This window comes from Lynx canadensis, chromosome F1 (assembly GCF_007474595.2).
Source record: "Lynx canadensis isolate LIC74 chromosome F1, mLynCan4.pri.v2, whole genome shotgun sequence".
Taxonomy (NCBI): Eukaryota; Metazoa; Chordata; class Mammalia; order Carnivora; family Felidae; genus Lynx; species Lynx canadensis.
Window position 1 is genome coordinate 16,725,301 of NC_044319.2, and position 25,093 is coordinate 16,750,393.

Sequence of the window (25,093 nt, forward strand, 5' to 3'; positions counted from 1 at the left end):
CGTGGCCAAGTGGCAAGGTCAGAATTTGAACAGTGACTTCCTGGCTCTGAGTTAATGCTGTCAGTCACTATTCAAAACTCATGGTGAAAACAGAACAAAACGAAAACCAAAACAAAAAAACCCTCGTGGCATTGTTTTATACCCACTCATTAGTTATTACACCCAATATTCCTTTGATTATCAGAGTCCTGAAATTTTTTTTTGCTTATTTATTTTGAGAGAGAGAAAGAACATGAGCGGGGGGAAGGGCAGAGAGAGAGAGGGAGAATCCCAAGCAGGCTCCACGCTGTCAGCATGGGGTCCCACACGGGGCTCAGTCCCAGGAACCATGAAATCATGACCCAGGCCGAAATCAAGAGTCAGATGCCTAACCAACTGAACCGTGTAGACACCCGCAGAATCCTGACATTTTCTGTACTTCAGCAGTTTCTGAGGAAGGTGATAAGTGAAGCATTAAACCTATAATTAGAGCTTTCTTAATTTTTGAAGCATGGATCCTGACAGTGATCAGCCCTGTTTTCAGATTCTATTCACTTTCTTTCAGGGATTTGAATAGTAAGGTGAGCATGCTTGTCTAAATGCCAAAAGTTCCATGTTTGACTTTGTGCTCTATACACGGAAAGAGAGCCTTGTTCTGTAGCACTCATACTGACAGTGAATAAACCTGTTAGCAGTTCTGTCTTTTTTGAAGTTCCCTGACTTGTGGAGGAGACACACGGTAACAAGAGTTATTGTTCCAATGAGGCACTGCTGCCATCTGACTTGAATCTCACTTTGCAGCCTATTAATTCAAGTAAGTCTGTGAGCAAAGCTAAGAGTACCTATTGGTTTCATGGAAAAGAAACACACTTTGATAGTGCAGAAAATGGTAGTTTAGAAGAAGATGAGACACAGACACAAAGGCAGCTAATATTAAAAATGCTCTTTGGACAGTTTCTTAAAGGAAGAACACTTAATTATATAAAGGCAATATATATTTTTTGTAGCATTTTTTTTTTAAATCAAATTTGCAGATAGCTAACATGGATGGCTAGCATATTGGTTGGCAGAATGAGGATCCAGAAAGATCTGGCTAGAGCAGCATGTCCATGAAACACAATAGGGCTAAGGGTAATATAGGAGATTCAAGTCCAGAAGAATTCTGTATAGTGTGTGGCATTTGAATAGATGGTTTTTTAACAATTGTAAGCTAATTTAAGCCTTTGCAAAATTGAATGTTTATTCTATACTTTGTGCCCAGTAATGTGTTAGTGCTCAGACTACAGAAGAGACTGAGATAAATGTGGTCCCTACCTTCACAGGGTTTACAGTCTAGCAGACAAGATAGGTATTAAACAAATAATCACCAAAAAAAGGTTATGAGTTTTATGAAGAGAGGGAGTCCCAAGTCCTATGGGGACATATAGGGAGACCTATGTTAGGGGTCCTAGGTTCTTTGGGAACAAATACGGGGACCTAATCCAAATTAGGGATTGGGGAAGAGCTGAAAGATAGGATCCAGTCAGCTAAAGAGAAGGAGGGTAAGGGGGAGGGTGTTCCAGGAAGGGGATGAAGAATCTTCTAAGTCTTAGAGGTGAGCAAAAGAAGAATTTAAATAAACAACGCATAGAGTGGGGGTGAGGGGAGCAGGGAAGAGTTTGCAGTTAGCCCCGGGGAAGATAGTAGGAACCAGACCATGAATAGTCTTTAATAGTCAAGTGAAAGAGATTGTGGACTCTATACAAAGGGTAACACAAAGCTGTTTAAAAGGTTTTAAGTGGGGAAGACATTACTTTTACGGAACTGTCAAAAACACTGGCTTGTGGTTTAAGCTTGGTGGTTTCTTTGACCTTTCTAGTTCTAAATTTTTCATCTTTGGAATAAGAAATTTGGATCAGCCCTTTCAGATATGTGAGTTTAAGAATCCTAGAAAGAAGTATTTCTCATCTATTCTGCTCTGATTCTATTCTTTTTTTTTTTTTCTTTTCAGACTTGGAATGTAGATTTTGTCAAGAAGCATATTTTAGTCAGTGTTATAGAGAAAGTACTCTAATGGGACCTATGACACAGTTTTTTTAAAGTCATTTTGTCATCATAAAGTAATTGTAGATTTACAGTGGGAAAATTTTTAAATGTAGAATATGAGCAAGAAGGAGATCATAATCTTGGATGCCTTGATACTAAAGCACCTGGAATGTAGCTGAGTGGAGGGTTCAGTCTGGTAAAACTGACCCCAGGGGAAATTGTGCCTGTTGGGGAAGGGGAATTCTGGAGATAACAGGAATAGTCTTCAGTTTCCTGAAAAGGACTGTGTGTGGAAGTTGGAACAGAAGGCAGAAATGGTGGTTAATGAGTAGAGGCTGCTAGAGATATGCATTTCACCTCAGTACTGGGGAACACAAAACTAACAAGTAGAGCTGTTCATCAGAACATTGGTGAATTTCTCTCAATGCCTGCAGGCGTTCCAGTATATTGCTACATACGTTTAAGCCATATGAGGTCACTTAAGGGTATTACTGGGGAAATCCAAGCATCAGATAGAAAGTTAAATTATATGAACTTTGACTCCATAATTAAGAGTTTTATTTTGGAATCTTAATTCACTTCATGTTTTGATGAACACATAATTGATCTGAAGGATAATTTAATACCTGTCTGAAAAAGAAAAGCAATTTAAGCTGCTAGGTATCTTGACTCGACGTATCCATCACTCTCCTAGTTACCTGTCGTGTTGCGGGGGTGTGAGAACATTTTGAGATCTACTCTCCTAGCGAATTTTAAGTATACATTATTATAACTAGAGCCACCATGCTGTACATTAATTAGCTCTCTAGAAATTAATCATCACATAATGGGCATTTTGTACCCTTTGACCAATTTCCATCTTCCCATTGCCCTAGCCCCTGGTAACCTTTCTCCTCTCCGTAAAATTAACCATTTTAAAGTCAATAATTCAGTGATATTTAGTACATTCACAATGTTGTGCAGCCATCACCTCTGTCTAGTTCCAGAACATTCCCCAAACCCCTGATCCATTAAGCTGTTTCTCCTCGCCCCCCTTTTCCTTCCTAACTGCTCTCAACCACTGAATCTGCCTTCTGTCTCTGTGGATTGATTTATTCTGGAGATTTCATATAAATGGAATAATATAATATGTGACCTTTTGTATTTTGCTTCTTTCACTTACCATAATATTTCTAAAGTTTGTAGCACATATCAGTATTTCATTCCTTGTTCTGGCTAAATAATGTTCCACTGTATGCATATTCCATGGTTTGTTTATAAAGCATTCATGTCTGTTGGGCCTTTGGGCTGTTTCCACCTTTTGTCCATTGAGAATAGTGCTGCTTTACATGTACAAGTGCCCATTTTCCTTTTTTTTTTTTTGACTATACATATCATAATTCTATGTTTAACTTTTTGAGGAGCCACCAAACTGTTTTCTACAACAGTTGAACCATTTCATATCACCACCCACAATGTATGAGGTTCCAATTTCTCCATATCCTTGCCAACACTTTTTTTTTTAAAATTTAGCCATCCTCATGGGTGTGAAGTGGTACCTCATTGTGCTTTTTAAGGTATTATTTATCATGATAAAATATATATAACATAGAATTGGCCTTTTAACCATTTCAATTGTATGATTCTGTAGCATTAATTACGTTCACCACTTGATTTCCAAAACTATTAACACCTTTTTAAAAAAAAATTTTTTTTTAATGTTTATGTTTGAGAGAGAGAGAAAGAATGTGAGCAGGGGAGGGGCAGAGAGAGGGAGGGAGACACAGATTCCTAAACAGGCTCCAGGCTCTAAGCTGTCAGCCCAGAGCCTGACACGGGGCTCGAACGCACGGACCATGAGATCATGAGCCGAAGTTGGACACTCAACTGACCGAGTCACCCAGGCACCCCAGCTATTACCACCTTTTATCTCCAGAACTTTTTTTACCCCCATTTCCTCCCTGCCCCCCCACAGGAACTCTGTACTTAATTATTAAACAGTTCTTTCCTATTTCCCTCAATTCTCCTAATCCCTCATAATCTCTCATCTATTTTCTGTCTCTGTATTTGCCTGTTCTAGTCATGTCATATAAGTGGAATCATACAATATTTGTCCTTTTGTGTCTGGCTTACTTCACTTAGTGTAAAGTTTTCAAGAAACATCCATGTTGTGTCCATGTTGTAGCACGTGTGGGGACTTCATCCCTTTCTATGGCTGCACACTTTCCATTTTGTGTATACACCACATTCTGTTGATGCATTCATCTGTTGTTGGAACGTTGGATTGTCTTTTGACTACTGTGAATAATGCCGCAGTGAACATGGGTGTACAAGTATCGGAGTCCTTGTTTTCAGTTCTTTTTGGTGTATACCTGCAAGTGGAGTGCTTGCTCATACTATCCTTCTGTATTGAACTTACTGAGTAACTTATCAGCTACTGTGGAAAACTGCTGTGCTGTTTTTACAGCTGGACCATTTTATGTTTCCCACCAGCAATGTTGTGAAAGTTCTCATTTTCTCTGCTACCAAACTAGCAATTATTTTCTGTGGTTTTTATTTTTTCTTTCTTTCTAGCCATCCTAGTAGATCTGGAGTGGTATATCCTTGCATTTCATTAATGGCTAATAATGTTGAACATTTTTCATGTGCTGGTCAGCCATTTGTATATCTTTTTTAGAGAAATAGCTACTCAAGCCCTTGGCCCATTTTTTAACTGGGTTGTTTGTCTTGTATTGGGTTGTAGGAGTTCTTTGCATATTTTGGATATCAAACCCCTATCAGATACATGATACGCAAATATTTTCTCTCATTCTGTAGATCATCTTTTGACTTTCTTGATAAGTCTTTTGCACATAAGGTTTTGATTTTGATAAAAGTCCGGCTTATTTTTTGTTGTTGTTGCTTGTCTCAAAGATCTTTTTGCTTAATAAGGCACCATAAAATTCCTAAAAACATCTGTTGAAGAAAACAAACGGTTGTGTCATTTAATAGTGAATACAAACTGTTCAGTTGAATACATGCAGAATAATGCAGTAGCTAAATTGAAGGCAAATTTGTATGATTTTGTTATCTTTTCTAAGCTCTGTCTTTTCTGTGAAGAAGGGTCCCATTTACCTATAAAGGATATTTTGAGATTTTTAATTAATGCTTATAAAATCTGAGAATATGCCTATAAGATTGGCAGTAAGTTTTGTGAGCGTACTATCTGCTTAGTAATGACATCATCTGTCTTACTAGATTTCAAGATGTTGAAAATAGTCTATTCAAATACTCCTATTATATAATTCTGTTACATAATCGGATCACCATTTATTGTTATAAAAATCAAAGCCCCCTTGCTATCTCTGTGGTTCTTGTAATCATATATGGAGACACATGACTGAGCAGTAAGAGATCCTTACTGCTTCCAGATGTCAGGCTGTGCTTGCCTTGATGGTGAAAACTGGACATCTAGATGACTCTGGAGACAGTGGTTTTTAAACTACTCCTAGGACCAAGCCATGTTTTATTCCAGATATCCTAGTTTTCTCCTTAGAGCTTCTGTGATTTGCTGGCGAGGCTTGGAGTAACACAAAAAGCCATGCTTAGTTCAAAAACTTCCTCCTATTGCTGTTTCTGGCATTGCTATTCACAGTGGCACCTACCCTTGGCAGTTCTGGTTTTGCTTTGTAGGTCAAGTGAGTCAGTAGATAAGATTTGATTTTCGCCTAAGCATTTGTGCTTTACAAACTCATTGTTTGATAAAATAAGAAACATAAAAAATTGGTGAGTGGCACTGTCTGTGGCTGGCAGGTGTTAATGAGATACTAGCCATATGTTCCATATCCACATGAGACAGATGATTGTATCCTGCTCTGTAGATTTTACTCCTTTTCTCTGCCAATAGCCTCTCAAATGTATCTCACAAAAGGCCCCAGGCAGGAGAATGTGGACAGATCAGCTCGCATCCATTGTCATGGAAAAGTAACTCAAAGGTATGCCCAAAGGGTAAGATACTTGTCTCATCCATCTTTGAGCTGGAACTATGCATTTATAAATGGCAGGGGTGTACCATGCCTTACTACAAGACATCCCAAAAAAGCCAGCGCATGGTCTTTGATTGTAAAAAGTTTCAGCATCCTCAGAAAAGAGCACACCCAACACCTAGAAATGCCTAATGACTGAAAAGCAAGTTACAAACAAGTGCAGATGAGAGGATACAAGCTGAATCTGTTTGGGACACTGCCAACTGTGTCTAATTATTTCCATTATTTCTTATGGAAAATGCATACCAACCTGAGAGATGAGGCATACTAGCTAGCTGAAATCACCTGTGAATTCTGGGGTCTCTACCAATTTTTCAGAGAAAGATTCATTTAACAATAAAATTTATTTCAGGTGTCTATAGTCTGTATGTTTGGATTTTTTTAACCTAGAAAATAGTGGAAATCCTTTTTCTCACTGTCATTTCCATTGTCATCTGGTATACCCAGTAAGCAGCACAATCGCTCAGCTTAATTCTTGCCCAGCCACTGCGTGAAAGCTTACGTCTCTACGGTCTATGACCCAGACTGCACTCTTGTCCCTGAGTAGAGGTGCCCGTTCGTAGTCCACTCTCCACACTTACTTACAAGAGCCATGTGATAAAGCATAGATAGAACTATCCGGATTTTGACTGTTTTCCCCAGAAGTTTTGACTTGCACCTCATTGCCACATGAGTAAGTTAGCAGTGCTGAACCTGGTGTTTCTACAGACAGAAGGTTTGTCCTATGGACTGTCAGCACAGGCTGTTTCTCTTGTCTCGCCTGCAGAGCAGCATACCTGTTTTTGTGATACAATCTTCCCGATAAAGTAGATATGTTTACCAAACCCTTATTTGGTGGAAATTTTACGAGGCTTACCTCTGGAAATTTTACACTGGAAGAAAGGGCACTGCCTTCTGACTTTCAGCAGTCTCTTGGTTGATTACCTGTCACGGTTCTGTTTTCAGTCAGGTGGCAGGTAAGTAAATACCCACCTTCTTTACATGAATGCGCTGTCCACAAAAGGTTTTTTTGTGCTGTTTAGCTATCTTAAAGTTTCATTGGAGAACTATAGGAAAAAGAAAAAGGACGAATTTGGCTTAGCATTTTTTTAATGCCAGCGGTTGTGTGAAATGAAAAATACTGGCAATTTATTGTTTCAGAAAATAAATCTTGACACCTAAAGATAAGTAACAAGCTTCAGTAACTTTCTGGAACATTCTTTCGATGCAAACACTTGAGATACATACCAGTGTCCAGGATAGATTTCCCAGTATATTGTCTACAACAGATCTTAAATATTGCAAACTAACAGAAGTTGTTGCATAATTTTTTCTGTAATTAGATAAGAACATTCTTACTGCTGGTCTGCAAACAGTTCATAAAGATAGCTGCTGCTTAAGATAGTTCACAGTTAACAAATGTTGAGTGGTGAACTCCATTCTTCATTTTCTATAATGTAATCGTATCACCCTAAAATCCAGTGGTTTTCTCATATACAGGCCAGGGATGAAAGGTCCAAGGCCAGTAGGACAGCCCTGCCATCCTGACAAGCTGCTTCCATCTGTGGATCCAAGGAATTGTTAGAGCTCTTGCCATCTCCCTGCCAATAGGAGAAAGAAAGGGGAGGATACGCCCCCTCTCTTCTAAGGGCACTGGTACAAACTGGCATACATCACCTTTGCTTGTATCCAGACTTAGTCATATGCCCCCACCAAGCCGCAGAAAACACCGGGGAAGATCCTTAGATGGGTATCCATGAACCCAGTTGAAATTCAGGAAGAAGTCTTTATAGGGTTGTGCATCCATGACCACATCCAGTTTTAGAGCATTTCTGTTATCCCAAGAAGTTCCCTCCTCTGTAGTCCATCTCCATCCTACCCTCAGACCCAGTCGCCTGTAATCCCCTTTTTGTTTTTATACATTTGCATTCTCTGGAAGTTTCGTATGCATGAAGTCATCTAATGTATAGCCTTTTGTACTTGGCTTCTTTCACTTAGCGTGAGGATTTTGAGGTTCATCTCTGCCATTGCACATATCAGTTGTTAGTTCCTTTTTGTTGCACAGTAGTATTCCACTGTATGGATAGCCCACATTTTGTTTATCTCTTCACTAGTTGGCGGGTTTTTTTTACTTGTTTCTGGTGTTTAGCTACTGTGAATAATATTCCTATGAACATTTCCATACAAGTTTTTGTGTGAACATGTGTTTTCATTTTCCTTGGGTGGATGCCTAGGAATGGAATTGCTGAGTCGTATAGTAAGCTTATGTTTAATTTCTTGAGAAGCTGCCAGACTTTTCCAGAGTGGCAGTTTTTACATTCCCACCAGCAGTATACAAGGATTCCAATTTGTCCATCTCCTCAACAACCCTGGATGGTGTTAGTCTTTTTCATTATAACCGTTCTAGTGGGGATATAGTAACATCTCATTTGAAGGGTTTTGCTTGTTTGTTAGTTTTTTGGTTTTTTTTACATTTTCCTAATGATGTTAAACATATTTTCAGGTACTTATTAGCCAAGCCATTTATATATCTTCTTTGGTAAAATGTCTGTTCAAAGCTTTTGCCCATTTTTAATTGGGTTGAAGACAAATATATCTTCTTGTTGAGTCATGATAGTTCTTTATATGTTCTGGGTGTAAGGCCTTTATCAGATGAATGATTTGTAAATGCATTCTCTCCCAGTCTGCAGCTTTCCTTTTTATGTTCTTAATGATGTCTTGTCTTTTCTTTTTTATTTTTCCTGGTTGTTTCTTTAACTGAATGCAGACCTATTCATAGAACTAATAGATGTCTTTGGAGAGCAGAAGTTTTTCACTTGCTGATTTTTTTTTTTCATGGATTATGCTTTTTGTGTCCTAAGAAGTCTTTGCCTAATCCAAGTCATTGCGATTTTCTTCTAGATTTTCTTCTAAATATTTTTTAGTTTTAGCTCTTACATTTAGGTCTGTGATTCATTTTTTTTTTGGGGGGGGAGTATCGTGAGATAGGATTCTACATACATTTTTTGCATAGCAATTTCCAATTACTCTAGCACCATTTGTTGAAAATACTATTGGACATACTTGGTATCTTGTCAAAAAAATAGTTGACCAAAATAAGGGTTTATTTCTGGACTCTCAATTCTGTATCGTTGATCTGTATAACTGTCCTCACCTGGCCAGATTTTTAAGACTTTCACAGTGGGGTGCCTGGGTGGTTCAGTCAGTGAAGCATCCGACTCTTGGTTTTGGCTCAGGTCATGATCTTAGGGTTTGTGAATTCAAGCCCCCATCGGGCTCTGTTCTGCCAGTACAGAGCCTGCTTAGGATTCTCTCCCTCTCTCTCCACTGCTCCTCTGCTCATGTTCTGTCTCTCTGTCTTTCAAAATAAACAAAATTAAAAAAAAAGACTTTCACAGTAATATATCTGAACTTACCTTCTAATGATGGGTCAAGTCAATGATGGGACCCGAAATGACCTCATAACACTTAAACATCACTGAAAATTGTGATACAGGAGCTAAACAGGCCAGATGTAAGTCCAGAAGGCAAAAAGGCCAAAACTGAAAAGGGAATTATAGTCACAAAAATGTAGTATTTGTTTTGTTTTTTGTTTTTTGTTTTTACTGTTTATTTTTGAGAGAGGGAGTCAGAGCATGAGGGGGAGAAAGACAGAGAAAGAGGGAGACACAGAATCCAAAGCAGGCTCCAGGCTCCGAGCTGTCAGCACAGAGCCTGATGTGGGGCTTGAATTCATGAGCCGTAAGATCATGACCTGAGCCGAAGTTGGACGCTCAACCGACTGAGCCACCCAGGTGCCCCAGTATTTGTTTTATTAAAGTACATGTTAACTCTTAAAATAGGTCCTTGTGCTTGCTCAGGAAGGCGGTCCTGAGCAGGTGAATCATATGGCACTCAAACATATGTTATATGCAGACAGCACCCACCTCTTCCCCTCTTCCCTACACCACCCCACCCCCACCCCGAACCTTTGCCTCTTCTTGGATTGCTGTGCTGCTTTCCCCTTACTTTGCTGCATTTCTATCGGGAAGTTGGTTTTACTTGAATGATTCACGTTTAGGGGGAAAAATGAACATACCCTTAAAATTTGTTTCAACTCCTCCTGCAAGGAAAAAAAAATAAATGAAGAAGGCAGATGTAAACAATAGCAGCAAAAAAGAACAGGTTAACAAAGAGATCTAAACAGAGAGTGGCTTCAACAGGAACGATCTTCATTTTCCTCTTCAGTATCAGTCTGAGTGTATGCAGTCCAAATTGGCTGTGATGGCTATGTTGAAATCTGGAAACCAGACTCAGGATTCCTATCTTGTTGCTCTACCATCTTTAGGGATGTTGCCCTCATGTTCATGGTCACATACGCTCACCACCACATTTTCTAGGGCTATAATCTAGTTGGAGGGAAGGATGAAAATTGGAAAGGGAGAGCATACCTCTTCCTTTGAAGGAGCTTTCACTTATCAATTTTATTGAGTCTGTTGGCCCAAACTTGTTATTGGCCATACCTAGATACACAGAAGGCTAGGAAGCGTAATTTGAAGGCTATGCACCTGGCTTAAAAATGTATTACTAAAAAACAAGGGGAGAGCACATAGTTAGAGGCAATTAGGTGATACCTCCAATTATATTTATATTAAGTATAGTTATATTTATATACATATCAGAAGGTGAACATTGAGCAGCTACATTTGAGGCACTGTTGAGGGATTGTGAAGGTTGCCCTCAGTGAGATTTCCAGAAATTAACCATTGGTGGTGGGAGAGGCAATCATGTTTTATGTCTTAACAAATTTGTTCCAGGGGCACCTGGGTGGCTTCTTAAGCGACTGACTCTTGGTTTCAGCTCAGGTTATGATCTCACGGTTGGTAGGATGGAGCCCTGTGTCGAGCTGTGTACTGACAGTTTGGAACCTGCTTGGGAGTCTCTCTCCCTGCCCCTCCCCTGCTCACTCACATATGCTCTCTCTCTCTCAAAATAAAGAAAGAAACTTAAAAAAAATTTGCTCCCAAACTAAAATGCTGTTTCTGTTTTTCAAACACAACCACTGAAGATCTAAGTTGCACCATTTACAGTTTTTTGAGCTGTCTTGTTGGTAATTCTTTACTTAAAAAAAAAAAAACACGACATTGATTTATCTACCTCATGTATTTTTTATTTTTGTAGCCATTGTCTCCATTTTCCTATTTTATGACTGATCAAGTCTTCTTTTTTTTTCAAGTTTATTAATTTTTATTTTGAGAGAAAGTGAGCAAGTGAGGGAAGGGCAGAGAGAGAGAGAGAGAGAGAGAGAGAGAGAGAGAGAGAGAGAAAGAGAGAATCCCAAGCAGGCTCCACGCTGTCAGTGCAGAGCCCAACTCAGGGCTTGAACCCACAATCTGTGAGATCATGACCTGAGCCAAGACCAAGAGTCAGTCACTTAACTGACTGAGCCACCCAGGCGCCCCAACCACTGAAGTCTTCTGATGCCCTGTCTTAAACCTGAGTTGATGTATGATGGGAGCAGTTGTATGTTTAAGATATTTTTATGATTCTTTAATTTAAACTCCCCATTTTTGGCTATGTAATAGGAAACAAATGAGGAAACATTGCTCTAATGGCTTAACAAGGAAGGAGAAAAACCCTTAATTTCTGAGTGGAGAAATACTGTTTGTGGAAAAGTAGTTTGTGGAAAAAAAACTGTAATCAAAAGTTTGTGTTATTGCACCTGACTTTAGGATCCCCCCAATTTTTTTTTGGCCACGTTGTGCCTTTCCTTCTGGAATTGTAAGTGGAACACCATACTTGTACGTGTTTATACTGTGACATAGATATTGTTACAGAGAACACACCAGAGCCTTTCTCACTGGTAAGCAAACAATGCCTTGTGAATCTCTGAGCTATGGAGAAACCCCGTAGCTTTACCTGCAGATGCTGTCTCGTTGGAGAATAAATTTTGGCTGGTTGTTTTTATTTCCCCCACAAAACAAAAACAAAAACAGACAAACAAAAGACGATTATTGAGTACCTGTCATGTGCCAGGGATAGTAGGATAAATTGTCTGTATTCAGAAGTATAATTATGTTTGGCCTTAGAGAACATGTAGAATGTCCTGAAATGTTGAAGTTTGAACAATAGCAAGAGACGGTAAGAGGCTTTTACAATATAGAACTGTATTATGAAGTAATTGTGTTTGTGAAAGAGCCCAGGACTGGAAGTGAAGAGGCTTAAGTGTGTGTCCCAGATCTGTCACTCGTCAGGTAACTGTGGACTGGCCTCAATTTCTTCATCTTTAAAATTAGGGGATTCATTATATGCTTTCTATGGTCTTCTTTGTGTCTGTGCTTCTCTAGCTGTTGATATCTATGATGTATATGTTATATATGGACTATATTGTGTGTTGTATGTTATTTTTAGTCTTTATGACTCAAGTCTGTAGTTTCATTTGTTTTGTTTTGAATGTTTATTTATTTTTGAGAGAGAGCACAAGCAGGGGAGCGACAGAGAGAGAAAGGGAAACAGAATCTGAAGCAGGCTTCAGGCTCTGAGCTGTCAACACGGAGCCCGATACGGGGCTTGAACCCACAAACCATGAGATCATGACCTGAGCCGAAGTTCGACGCTCAACTGACTGAGCCACCCAAGCGCCCCTATGTTTCTATAGTTTTGATTTTCTATAATCTATAGTTCTAGCGTATCTATTGCAAACCACTCTAAAACATAGTATCTTAAAACAATGACCATTATGCTCACAGATTCTGTGTGTCTAGAATTCAGACAATACCTAGTAGGCATGGCTTTATCTCTGCATCATAGCATTCTGGGGCCTTATCTGGAAAGACTCAAACAGCCGGAGGAGACTTGAAAGACTAAGGGCCAGAAGTATACGAAGGTTCTTCACTCTTAGGTGCCTGGAATGGAATGTCTCAAAATAGGGCTCAGCTGGGATTGTTGAATAAAAAACCTGCTTTGGATTTTCAATTTAGGTTTCCTCACAGCATGGTGACCTGAGTGTCTTACATGGCCACTCAGGACTCTGGGAGCTAGTGTTTTCTAAGAGCAAGGTTTTATCTTATGAGATGATTGAAAAATTTTAGTAGAATAAAAAATTTAAGGGGCAGCTGGGTGGCTCAGTTGGTTAAGTGTCCGACTCTGGATTTCAGCTCAGGTCATGATCTCGTGGTTCATGAGTTCGAGCCCCCCATTGGGCTCTGCACTGGCAGTGTGGAGCTTGCTTGGGATTCATTCTCTCTCCCTCTTTCTGCCCCTCCCCAGCTTGCTCTCTCTCCCTCTCCCTCTCTCTCTAAGTAAATAAATAAACTTAAAAAAATGTTTTAATAAAAAAAATAAAAAACTTAATTATTTTTAATACCAAATACATGAAACATGTTAAGTGTAAAGTAAGTGGAGTTATAAAAGTTTACTTGAGGCTCTACCAGGACATTAAAACTATCATTTGTTGAGTGTATTCTGTATGGTAGGTGTTGTTCCACAAGTACTTTCGGGGATTATCTCATTTATTCTTTACAACAGCGTTAAGCAGAAACCAGGGCTTAGTCAGCTTAAGCAGCTTGTCCGGGTCATAATGCTGATAAGCCACTGAACCTCTGACTCAAAACAGATCCAACTCCAGTATTTGTGGCTTTAGCTACTATTATGGGCTGAATTGTGCCCTCCCTCCCTAATTCACATGTTGAAGTCCTAATCCCTACTACCTCACAATACAGCTATATTTGGAGACAGGGTCTTTGGGTAATTAAGCTTATATGAAGTCATTGGAATGGATCCTAATCCAATATGATGGGTGTTCTTGAAAGAAGAGATTAGGACACAGACAGGCGGGAAGACACAGGGAGAAGATGGCCATCCACATATAGACCCAGGAGGGAGGCCTCCAAAGAAACAACCGTGCTAACACCTTGATCTTGGTCTTCCAGCCTCCACAACTGTGAGAAATACATTTCTATTGTTTAAGCACCCCAACCCTCGTCATCCATGGTACTTTATTATGGCGGCCCTTTGCAAAGACTAGTATTACCACTACTGATATTATAGTAATGTGTGTTTTTGTTGTTTTTTAATTTATCACTCTGTCCTTTTTTAAACTGAGATATTATTGGCATATAACTGTTCATTTTAGGTGTAGTACCACATACTGATGTGATCTGTGTGTATATTGTGAAATGGTCACCACCGTATCACATCCATCCACATGGACTACACATACTTACAGATTTTGTTCTTGTGGTGATGTGTTTGTATCAGCCTGCTTTCAGGCTGTCTTTCAGATTGTCCTGTCCCTTACAGAGATATTGTTGTCAACAAAATCCATAATAAAATATTTCTTCTAGTTATATTTTCATCAATTTTTATATGAATCTCCAAGCTCCTTCTTATCACAATCACTTGGTGAGGAATATAATAAAGATGTACAGGGGCACCTGGGTGGCTCAGTTGGTTAAGTGTCCTACGTCAGCTCAGGTCATGATCTCACAGTTCGTGGGTTTGAGCCCCGCGTCGGGCTCTATGCTGATAGCTCAGAGCCTGGAGCCTGCTTCAGAGTCTGTGTCTCCCTCTCTCTGCCCCTCCCCCCCCCTCTCAGAAATAAATAAACATTAAAAAAAATTTTTTGTAACGATGTACAGTTCTTCAAGGTAAAAATACATTCTCTTAGGCATACTCTTACCTATAAGATAAAATTGGCGTTCTTCCCTTTTTTGCAATGCAAACATCAGTATCCCCTAAGGGCATTATTTTCTGCAAAGGTCAAGGTTTAATTAAGATTATTTCAGAGTAATCCAGAAATCAACATGAAAGTCTCTGGTCTTAACAGCTAGTTATCAGCTGCTAAGAACTGTTCAAATATTAGAACTGGAAATTAGACTTCATCAAAACAGCATTTATCACATGATTCATACTCTGTCATGTCTAAATTTTTTGTCTTGTTTTATATATATCAGTCTTTCCTCCATAGTGAGCTTCCTAAAGATACATCCTTTTGAATCATCCGATTGGTAAAATGTAAAGCAATGCTTTTGCAGGTGGGCACTAAATGCCTATTAAACTGGATGCAGATTTAGACATCGTGTTACATTTTCCCCCTAAGCCCCACAATTGAAACGCTATTGAGATCAATATGGGAAAGACATTTCAGTACTTGCATGTTGTTTTATTGCATTTACTCTGCCTTTCACTTTCTTTTTGTTCATTTATTTATTTTTGAGAGACAGAAAGTGCGAGTGAGGGAGGGGCAGAGAGAGGGGGAGAGAGAGAGAATCCCAGGCAGGCCTCACACTGGCAGCACAGAGCCGACGCGGGGCTCAGACCCACGAACTGTGAGATCATGACCTGAGCCAAAGTTGGACGCTTAACTGACGGAGCCACCCAGGGCCCCCTGCCTTTCAGTTTTTAAACCTATCTTTTCCTGACATGCCCTTCAGATAGCAGCACTCTCTCCCAGCACTGCTTTTTTACCAGGGAGTTTAGGAATATAACCTACCCATGGGTTAGGAGAGAAATATTTCTAAATAAGGACCAGGAGGTTGATCATTTTGTCATTTTGACCATCCGGTCTCCTCCAGCTGAAAAAGTAAATGACAACATTATTCCTAGAACCAGAATGCATGCATATGAGTCACGTTTCTAGTATACTAAAACCTTTCGTTTTCTGGTAAAGAAATCCATTGTAGTGGTTAGAAGTATGGACTCTCTCCGGGTTCAAATCCTTTCTGTGCCACTTACTAGCTGTGTGGCAAATCGGCTGAGCCTTGCTGTACTTCAGTTTCCTGTTCTGTGAAATGTGGACAATAAGAGACAGTGTCTGTGGAGTTACGAGAACAAAATAAGGTAAAACATGTTATTTGCTTCAACAGCACATGGCACATGGGAAAGACACAGCAAACGCTAGCCCTTATTATCATTACCTCTGTCTTTGGCTATTTGGATATTAGAAACACCTGAAATCACCTTTAAGGTGGATGTGTTTGTGTACCGTGTAAGTCACTGAATGTTTATCAGATAACAGTTAAAAATGTATGAAATGTGTGTGGAGCGTTTACAGAACAGGTGACTGTTTTTTCAAAGACAATAACAGGTTTGAAAGACTTGGTTTATTATAAGAATATGGTACCTCTAAACGATTTTCACAGCTAAATACTACACAGTGTTTTTTTCGTGTTTATTTATTTTTGAGAGAGAGACAGAGAGAGAGAGTGGGGGTAGGGCAGAGAGAGAGGGAGACTCAGAATCCGAAGCAGGCTCCAGGCTCTGAGCTGTTAGCACAGACCCTGATGCAGGGCTCGAACTCATGAACCATGAGATCATGACCTGAGCTGAAGTCGGACGCTTAACCAACTCAGCCACCCAGGCGCCCCTAAATTCTGCACAATTTTAAGGTTCTAGAACCTTCCCAGTGAAGAGCTAAAAGCCTTACCCTTGGTGCCATGTCTGGATAAATGACATGTAGTCAGGTTACATAATACATTAATCATTTGAGTGCATTCTACCTAAACAGAGACTCAGAAGTCTGCTGTGTGGTTGTATACTTTGTTACCTTTAAGGTTGAATCAGAAAAGTATTTAGTCAAAACTGATATTACCAAGTGGTTTCACTGGGAGTTGCAAATGTGACTGAGCTATCATACCTGGGTCAGAGGCACCTAAGGCTTGTAAGGGGTTCACTTTCAAACTATGGGACAGTCCAGTGAGTTTCATAAGAAAGGTACAAAATACTATGGGAATCTGGAAAAGAGGAAAGAGCATTTTTCTCATTGCAGAATCAGGAAGTAGGGATTTATGGAGTGAAAATAGCATTGATGGGGAACTCTAAAGGATGATTTTGGTTCCAGCTTCCCAGAAAATTGAGGGTAATCAGATGCTGCTTCAGTACATTTTTCTACTCCTAACATACCTTATTTTCTCCAGGTTCAGAGAATGACTTGTTCCCCTGCTGCTCAACTTAATTCCTTCAACCTTGCACCCAGTCCGGTCTCTGCTTCTCTTCCCCAGAGCCTTGCACCAAGGGGTAATCTCTGGCAAAACAGTTTCAACGTCTCTTCTGGTGACTCATGTCTTTCTCAAATTAAGAAAAAACTGGTCAGAAAGTTCTTGGGCCCCCTCATGCTGATATCTGCTCTCTCTGTCTCCCCTTCCCTTAAAGACAAACTCTACCAATGAAGAGTTTATATTTGTCTCAGCTTTTTCTGCACACTTAAAACAAAATTCTTTTTCTGGGGTGCCTGGGTGGCTTAGTCGCTTAAGCATCCAACTCTTGATTTTGGCTCAGGTCATGATCTCACAGTTTATGGGTTCAAGCCCCACATCAGACTCTGTGCAGACAGCACAGAGCCTGCTTGTGATTCTGTCTCCCTCTCCTTCTACCCCTTTCCCACTTGCTCTCTATCTCAACGAGCACAGGTTTGCTCATAAATAATGAGCTCATAAATATGCTCATAAATAAATGAACGTTTTTTTTAATTATGAGAAAAATTCTTTCTTTATGAACTGTTTCAAAAACAGAATTATGGAATAAACACCCAAGTATTTGTGCCCAAATTAATAAATATTAATGTTTTGCAATATTTATTTGAGATCATTTTTTTAAGAATTGAAACAATGCCAGTAGAGTTAAAAATTCATTTACCTTCACTCACTTCATACTCTCTTTCTCCAGAGTTTTCTATGGCCCTCCCCAATTGGTACATATTGATACCATTAACTTTTTAATACTTTTAGTACATTCTAATAAGAGCTAATAGTTCTGTGGCACTTACTATGTATCAGGGACTGTGCTAAGCACTTGGCATACACTGTATTAGTTGGGGTTCTCCAGAGAGACATAAAACCAATCAGATATATAGAGAAATAAGAGAGAGGTTTTTTTTGTTTTAAAGGAATTGCTCACATGATTGTTGAGGCTGCTAAGTCTGAAGTCTATAGGGCAGGCTGGCAGGCTGAAAATTGAGACCAGAGTTAATGTTGCAGTCTTGAGTCTTGCAGGATTTAAGCTAAAACTCATGCAGGACTTCTACATTGCAGTCTTTAGAATTCTTTCTCTTTTGAGAAACCTAAGTCTTTATTCTTTCTTTTTTTTTTTTTAATTTTTGCAATGGTTGTTTATTTTTGAGAGACAGAGTCTGAATGGGAGAGGAACAGAGAGAGAAGGAGACAGAATCTGAAGCAGGCTCCAGGCTCTGAGCTGTCAGCACAGAGCCCCATGTGGGGCTCAAACCCACCAACCGCAAGATCATGACCTGAGCTGAAGTTGGTTGCTTAACTGACTGAGCCACCCACCCACCCCAAGTCTTTACTCTTAAGGCCTTCAACTGACTGGCTCATTTTCATAATGGATTGACTTTTTTCTCCTAGTTTATATAGGTATTTATATATTAATCCTTTACTGGTTATATTTGTTACACATATTTTTCAGTTTTTTCTTATCTATATGAACTTAGGGCTTTTTTTTTTTTTAATGTTTATTATGTATTTTTGAGAGACAGAGACAGAGCACAAGCAGGGGAGGTACAGAGAGAGAGGGAGACACAGAATCCAAAGCAGGCTCCAGGCTCTGGGCTGTCAGCACAGAGCCGCGATGCGGGGCTCGAACTCACAAACCGTGAGATCATGACCTGAGCCGAAGTTGGACGCTTAACCGACCGAGCCACCCAGGCGCCCTTCTATGAATTTTGTTTATGGTGTCTCTCTGTTTGCCAGAATTTCTAATTTTAATGAGTTATTATCAATCTTCATTCACTCATTAATTCAATAAATATTTATTAAGTACTCTACTAGGCACTGTTATACTATGGGAATATGGTAGTAAATAGAAGAGGCAAAAGTCCTTGCTCTCATACAACTTACATTTACTTGAAGACAGGCAGTAAATGCACTAAGCAAAACTATAGAGTATATTACAAGATGGTATGGAAGAAACAGAACAAGGGCAGGACAATCAGTAGTACTAGGAGGGGCACAGTGTTAAGTGGGTGGTGAGGGTAGATTCCACCAAGTAGGTACATTTGAGCAAAGACTTGACTGGGGCAAGGGAGTGACCCCCGCGCCTGCAAAGAAGGGAGAGTGTTGCAGGGACAGGAGACAGCCAGTGGAAGGGCCGAGGCAGGAGCAGGACGGGTACACTGGAGAACAGCCTACACTGAAGTTCAGTGAGCTGGGGGTGAGAAGCTTGATGAGCTCGAGGAAACCAGAGAGGAAACTGCTGGGGAAGAGAGAGCCAGATGGAGCAGAGCCTTGCAGGCCTTGGCATTTGGTTTCTATTTTTGTTTTGTGATTTGTGCCTTTGGGCTCTTATTTTAGATTTCTTCCTTACCCAGAAGTCATAGATGATGAAGACGAAGATGGTGGTTAATATCTATTAAGTATTTCCTGTGTGCCAAGCACTTTGTAAAACTGACTTTTGTAGATTTTCGTGGAGATGACATTTTTAAAAATATTTATTTATTCATTTATTTTTGAGAGTGGGAGATATCTGTGCAAGCGGGGGAGGGGCAGAGAGAGAGAGAGAGAGAGAGAGAGAGAGAGAGAAAATCCCAAGCAGGCTCTGTGCAGCCAGTGCAGAGCCTGACCTGAACCCACGAACCGTGAGATCATGACCCACGCCAAAATCCAGAGGCAGACGCTTAACCGACCCAGCCTCCAATACGCCCCCGTGACAATGTTCTGCATATAAAATTATTGGAATATTTATTTTTCTCATTTAGCTATTCAGTTTCTGTGCAAATTATTTCTTTTATAGTGTGGGGGAACCTAATTCTTTTCCTCTTTTTGCTAGCCAGTTGTCTGACCTCCCTTTCCTTCTCGATTTGTAATAACACCATCTTAGTTTCATACCAAATCCCATGTACCTGGGCCTGTCTCTGGGTCCTTTCATTCTGTTCTGTTGGTCTATGTGTGTGTCCTTGAGCTGGTACGACACAATTTCAATTAGCAGAACTTACTCTAAATCTTTGATATTTAGGAGAACAAATGCCTCTTCTTTTATATTTGTTTAAAATTTGTTTGACTTTTCCTGGTCCTTTGCTCTTCAAGTATGAATTTTTTGGATGAACTTATCGAGGCTTATGTGAACAAATCCTTTGGGATATTGAGCAGAATTGTGTTGAAATTATAAATGAATCTTGGAAGAATTGATGATGTATCAATGCTATTGGGAGTCCTTTCACCTTCATTTAGGTCCTCTTTTATGTTCGTTAACAAAACTAAAATCTTTTTCTCACAGAGGCTATTTGTTAGGTTTATTTCCAGAGACCTTATAGTTTTTGTCTCAAGAAGAAACAGAGTTTGGTTTTATTTACATTTTTTATTTGGTTGCTGCTAGTGTATAGACCTCTATTGATTTTATAAGTTGACCTTGGGTTTTAACAAACTCGTTAAAATCTCTAAGTCATTTCATTCCATTATCCATAGGTTATTTTAGATGTCTCTAATTAAATTATTAATCACCCATAAATGACAATTTTTTTGCCTTCGTCTCTAATTTCTAAACTCTATATTTATTATTTTCTCTTATCTATTTCATCAGTCTGAACGTCAACGATAGCTATTCCCAGAGCCATAATAACAAGCATCCTTGTCCTGTCTCTGGTTTTAAAGGGCCTGTTGATCAGGATTCACCATTAAATGTTATGTTTGCTCCAGGTCTTACATCGATAGCTTTTGGTGGGTTTAAAACACTCTTTTCCATTACTAACGTGCTAAGTTTTAAAAATAAATTGGTGGGTGCTTAATGCTATCAGTTGCTTTTGTGCATCTGTTTAGATGATTTTATGATTTATCTTCTTTTAAATTTTTTTTTTCCACGTTTATTTATTTTTGGGACAGAGAGAGACAGAGCATGAACAGGGGAGGGGCAGAGAGAGAGGGAGACACAGAATCGGAAACAGGCTCCAGGCTCCGAGCCATCAGCCCAGAGCCCGACGCGGGGCTCGAACTCACGGACCGTGAGATCGTGACCTGGCTGAAGTCGGACGCTTAACCGACTGCGCCACCCAGGCGCCCCTGATTTATCTTCTTTAATATGTGAATGTCAGGAATGTTTTTTCTTATTTAATAATATTTTAAATAATTAATAAAATGACACGGCTCAAAATCCAAACTGTAAAACTGACCTTATCCTCCAAGCCTACTCTTTGTTCTCATTTCCCGTTTTTAAAGAATGATACCATCCAGGCAAGAAACTCAGGAGCTGGTCTACGCATTGCTCACATCTATCTACTGAGTGACCAAGCCCTGTCCATTTTCTGCTTCTTAACATTTGTCATTCACGTCTCTCTCTCTCTCTATATATATGTATATATATATTGGTGGCTCAGTTGGTTGAGCATCCAGCTTTAGCTTAGGTCATGATCTCGCGGCTCATGAGTTCGGGCCCAGCTTCAGGCTCTATGCTGACAGCTCAACTCTCAACTCTCTCTTTTTAGCCACCACCTTCAGTCTGGAATAGTTTCTCAGTCTTACTTTGGCTTTTATAAGCTTGATACTTTCAAAGATTGCAAGCTAGTTATTTAGTAGAATGTCTCTCAATTTGAGTTTGTCTGATGGTTCCTCATGAGTAGATTCGGGATATACATGTTTGACCAGAATATATCCTAGAGATGATGCTGTATTTTTCCTGTTGTATCCATTCTATTAGATGGAGCACGAGTTTGATTTGTTTCATTAGTGGTGATGCCCAATTTGATATTTTGAATAAAGGTGGTTGCTGCCAGGTTCTTCATGCAAAGTTGCTCTATTCCTCTTTGCGACTAGTAAGAATTTTCTGGGGAGGTACTTTGAAATTATGTAAATATGCCATGCCTAATCAGTTTCCGTTTATTTCATTTTTACCTATATGGACTCAAGCTTCCCTATTATATTCAATATTGTATTTTGTTACAATCACTATTTTAATGCTGAAATTACCGCTTGTTTGGTCTTTGGGAGCTCCTTCAGTATGGTTTCTCTGTCCTTCGGACGTGTTCCCATTATTCTTTGGGCACAAGTTGCTTTTGAAACAGCAAGATATTCCAGGCTCTTTTTGTACTTTCTTGTTTCTAGCTTTGGAGCCAGGTATTTCTCCAAGCAGCCCTGGTTCCTTTTAATAGAAGATGCTATTTAGAAACTATGATCTTTGGGGTAGATGTGCTCACCAGAGAGGTGTCATTACCTGTAGGCCCGCTCAGCAGGCAGAGCTAAGGAACACACGCACATACACACACACACATTTGCAACTGTATTACTATGTACCGGAAAAGTCTTGACCCTGTGTCATTACCTCCACTGCCAATCCAGTACTACAGTGTTCATTCTGGTTTTCTCTTTCCATTATTGTAACTCCCTTCTCTGACTTTGAGGAGTCTGAATCCTTAACTTATTTGCTCAATCCCCTTGTATGTACAGGTCTGCCATTTCTGCTGTTCTCCCCTCCCCCGCCTCTGCCTTATGTGAATGTCCTCCTCACCCTGCTCAGGCTCTAATTGTCAAATTGTACCCCGCTCCTGGATGTTTTCCACTAGGGCTCTAACACACCCATGCCAGGCTTCCTTTCCATGTAAATACCCTCCTCACCCTTTTGAGCTCTAATGTTCCACACAGGACCACCCCCTTGGTTGGTTACCACCCTCACTTTGCTTGGTTACCACGTTGCTTGGGCCCAGTTTACCCATTCTAGGCCACCCTACACTGTATTTTCGTGGGTTTACAGGAAAGGAAATGGATGACTGACAAGTACTCAAGAGTTTGCCTAATGAAATGGAAAATAGAGCAAAAGTTCTCCAAATGTGCTTCCTAGACCCAGAGTATCAGCATCCCTTGGGAACTTCTTAGAAATGCAAACTTTTAGGCCTCATCTCAGCCCTACAAAAAAAAGCTCTGGGAATAGCACCCAACAATGTATGCTTTAAGCCCCCAGGAGATTCTGGTGCACAGTAGTGTTTGAGACCCATTCCACTCTACATCCTGGCTATCTCTTGCATAATGAAGGCTCCCTGATGGTCAAGTGTGCCTGGGGACCATTTTTAGGGTTTTGGAGCCATCTCAGCATTTTTGGCCTTTCATCAGGGTCAGACTGGAATATTTAGTTCAGTTTACCAACTTTGGAAAGCCCAGTCCTCCAGGGAAAATTATGAACTTGTAGAAGAATTAAACTCTGTCTTTTTGATTTAGAGACCTTTTTATTAAGGCCTAACAGAAATAGTTGAAGCAGGGATCAGAAATAGTAATAGCAATATCAAAGCAACAGAGCAACACCTCTGTTTTTGTTTATTTTAAGCTCACTTACATATGATGTAAGAATGTAGATTAATGAGCTAGTGGTCTCTTATACTGGGTATGTTTTCTGCAGTTATCAAAAATATGTTAGGCATCCCTGTACACTGGTGGTGGGAATGTAAATTAGTGCAGCCACTATGGAAGAAAGTATGGAGGTTTCTCAAAAACTTAAAAATACAACTACCATATAGTCTAGCAGTCCCACTTCTGGGTATACATTCAGAGGAAATGAAAATGGGATCTCAAGGAGAAGATCTGCACTCCCATGGTTATTGTAGTCTTATTCACAATAGCTGAGATAGGAAAGTAAGTGTCCATCAATGGATGAATAAAAAAGATGCGCTATATATAATGGAATAATATTTAGCCATGAGAAAGGAGATCCTGCCATTTGCATAAACGTGAATGACCTTGGGGGCATTATGCTAAGTGAAATAAGTCAAAGAAAAGCCTATAATATATTATCTCACTTACATGTGGCATCTAAGAAAGCCAAATGCATAGAAACAGAAGGGAAGGGTTGCCAAGGACGCGAAAGTGGGGGAAATGGAGAGATGGAAGTCAAAGTATTCAAACGTCTAGTTGTAATATGATTAAGTTCTGGAAACCCAATGTACAACGTGGTGACTGTAGTTAAGAGTGTTGTATTATGTACATGAAAGTTACTAAGAAAGTTCTTAAATCATTCTCACCACGAAAGAAATGGTAATTATGTGAGATGATGGAGGTGTTAGCCAATGCAGCAGTGGTTAATCACACTACAATATACACATAATCCCAAATCAACATGTACAGCTTCAACTTAACACAGTGTTATGTGTCATCTATATCTCAGAAAGGCTGGTGGGGGTGGGGAATAAAGTCTGTGACATGTCCTAGAATGTTGAAAATATGTGCTTCACCTGTTTTGACTTCTCTTGACATGGAGGTTTACATTTCAAGTGAATAAGGTTGTGGAGTAAAACAATTTGACAAGAAAATCTTTTTTTTCTTGAAAGGCATGAAAATATCAGCATAAAAGACTGTATTTATACTAGAGAACAAAGCATAGTCAGTTTAGTGTTGTGACCTTCATTCACCTCAATGGAATTAGCCAAGACCTCTGTTCTCTGTTTAGATTCCTGGGCCAGATGTATTCTGGGTCCTTTAGCTTTTCGATCAGCAAAAAAGGATAATTTTGACACAGTACCTGAATTTAAAATATTTTTAATTCAAGTTAAAAGTTCCCTTGAATTAAAACTGATTTCCCTTCTTAAAAGGTGATTGATATTTCTGGTTTTCACTTTCTTTGTTGTCAAAAAAGGCGTTTTTACCGTTTTTCACAAAATCTTTGTACATGTTTCTGGGCTCTCCGTTTTGAGTGCATGTGAATAACAGTTTTGAAAATACCTAGTTATGATACCTTTGACTTTTTTTGGACTAGAAACAACAGGTATATAAATGTCTACCCACTCAAATTTACAAAGTCTAGAAGATGAATTAAGTCACTTAATATGGATTTTGACTTCATTTTGTCTAGTCCTTACATATTTGTATTTGTAAATAATGGTCTATAGTAGTGAGGGGTGGGGGAGGAGAGTTAACCATGTATTTTTTTATAAGATTAATTGTAAAATAGCAATACTTCATTTACAAAACCAGATATCTGACAGAGACTCTGTCTTCTTCATAAACGTTGGTATTACCAGTACCTGGTACGAGATGATAAGTGGATTCTCAATACATGCTTCTTGCTAAACGGAGTTAGACTTATGTAAATCGCCAGCGAAAACTGGATATCCCAACTTGGAGCCTCTGTAGTTCATTCTCATAATCTCGTTTTGGAAATATCACCTTGGAGACTGTGGTAAGAACAAGAGACCCATTTAGGCC

General features: G+C 39.6%; 1 protein-coding gene across 10 annotated transcripts in view; it reads left to right on the forward strand.

Moving 5' to 3' along the window:
* Positions 1-25,093, forward strand: part of RABGAP1L (RAB GTPase activating protein 1 like) — a 774,838-nt gene that overhangs the window by 693,832 nt on the left and 55,913 nt on the right. The gene's annotated exons all lie outside the window — the stretch shown is intronic.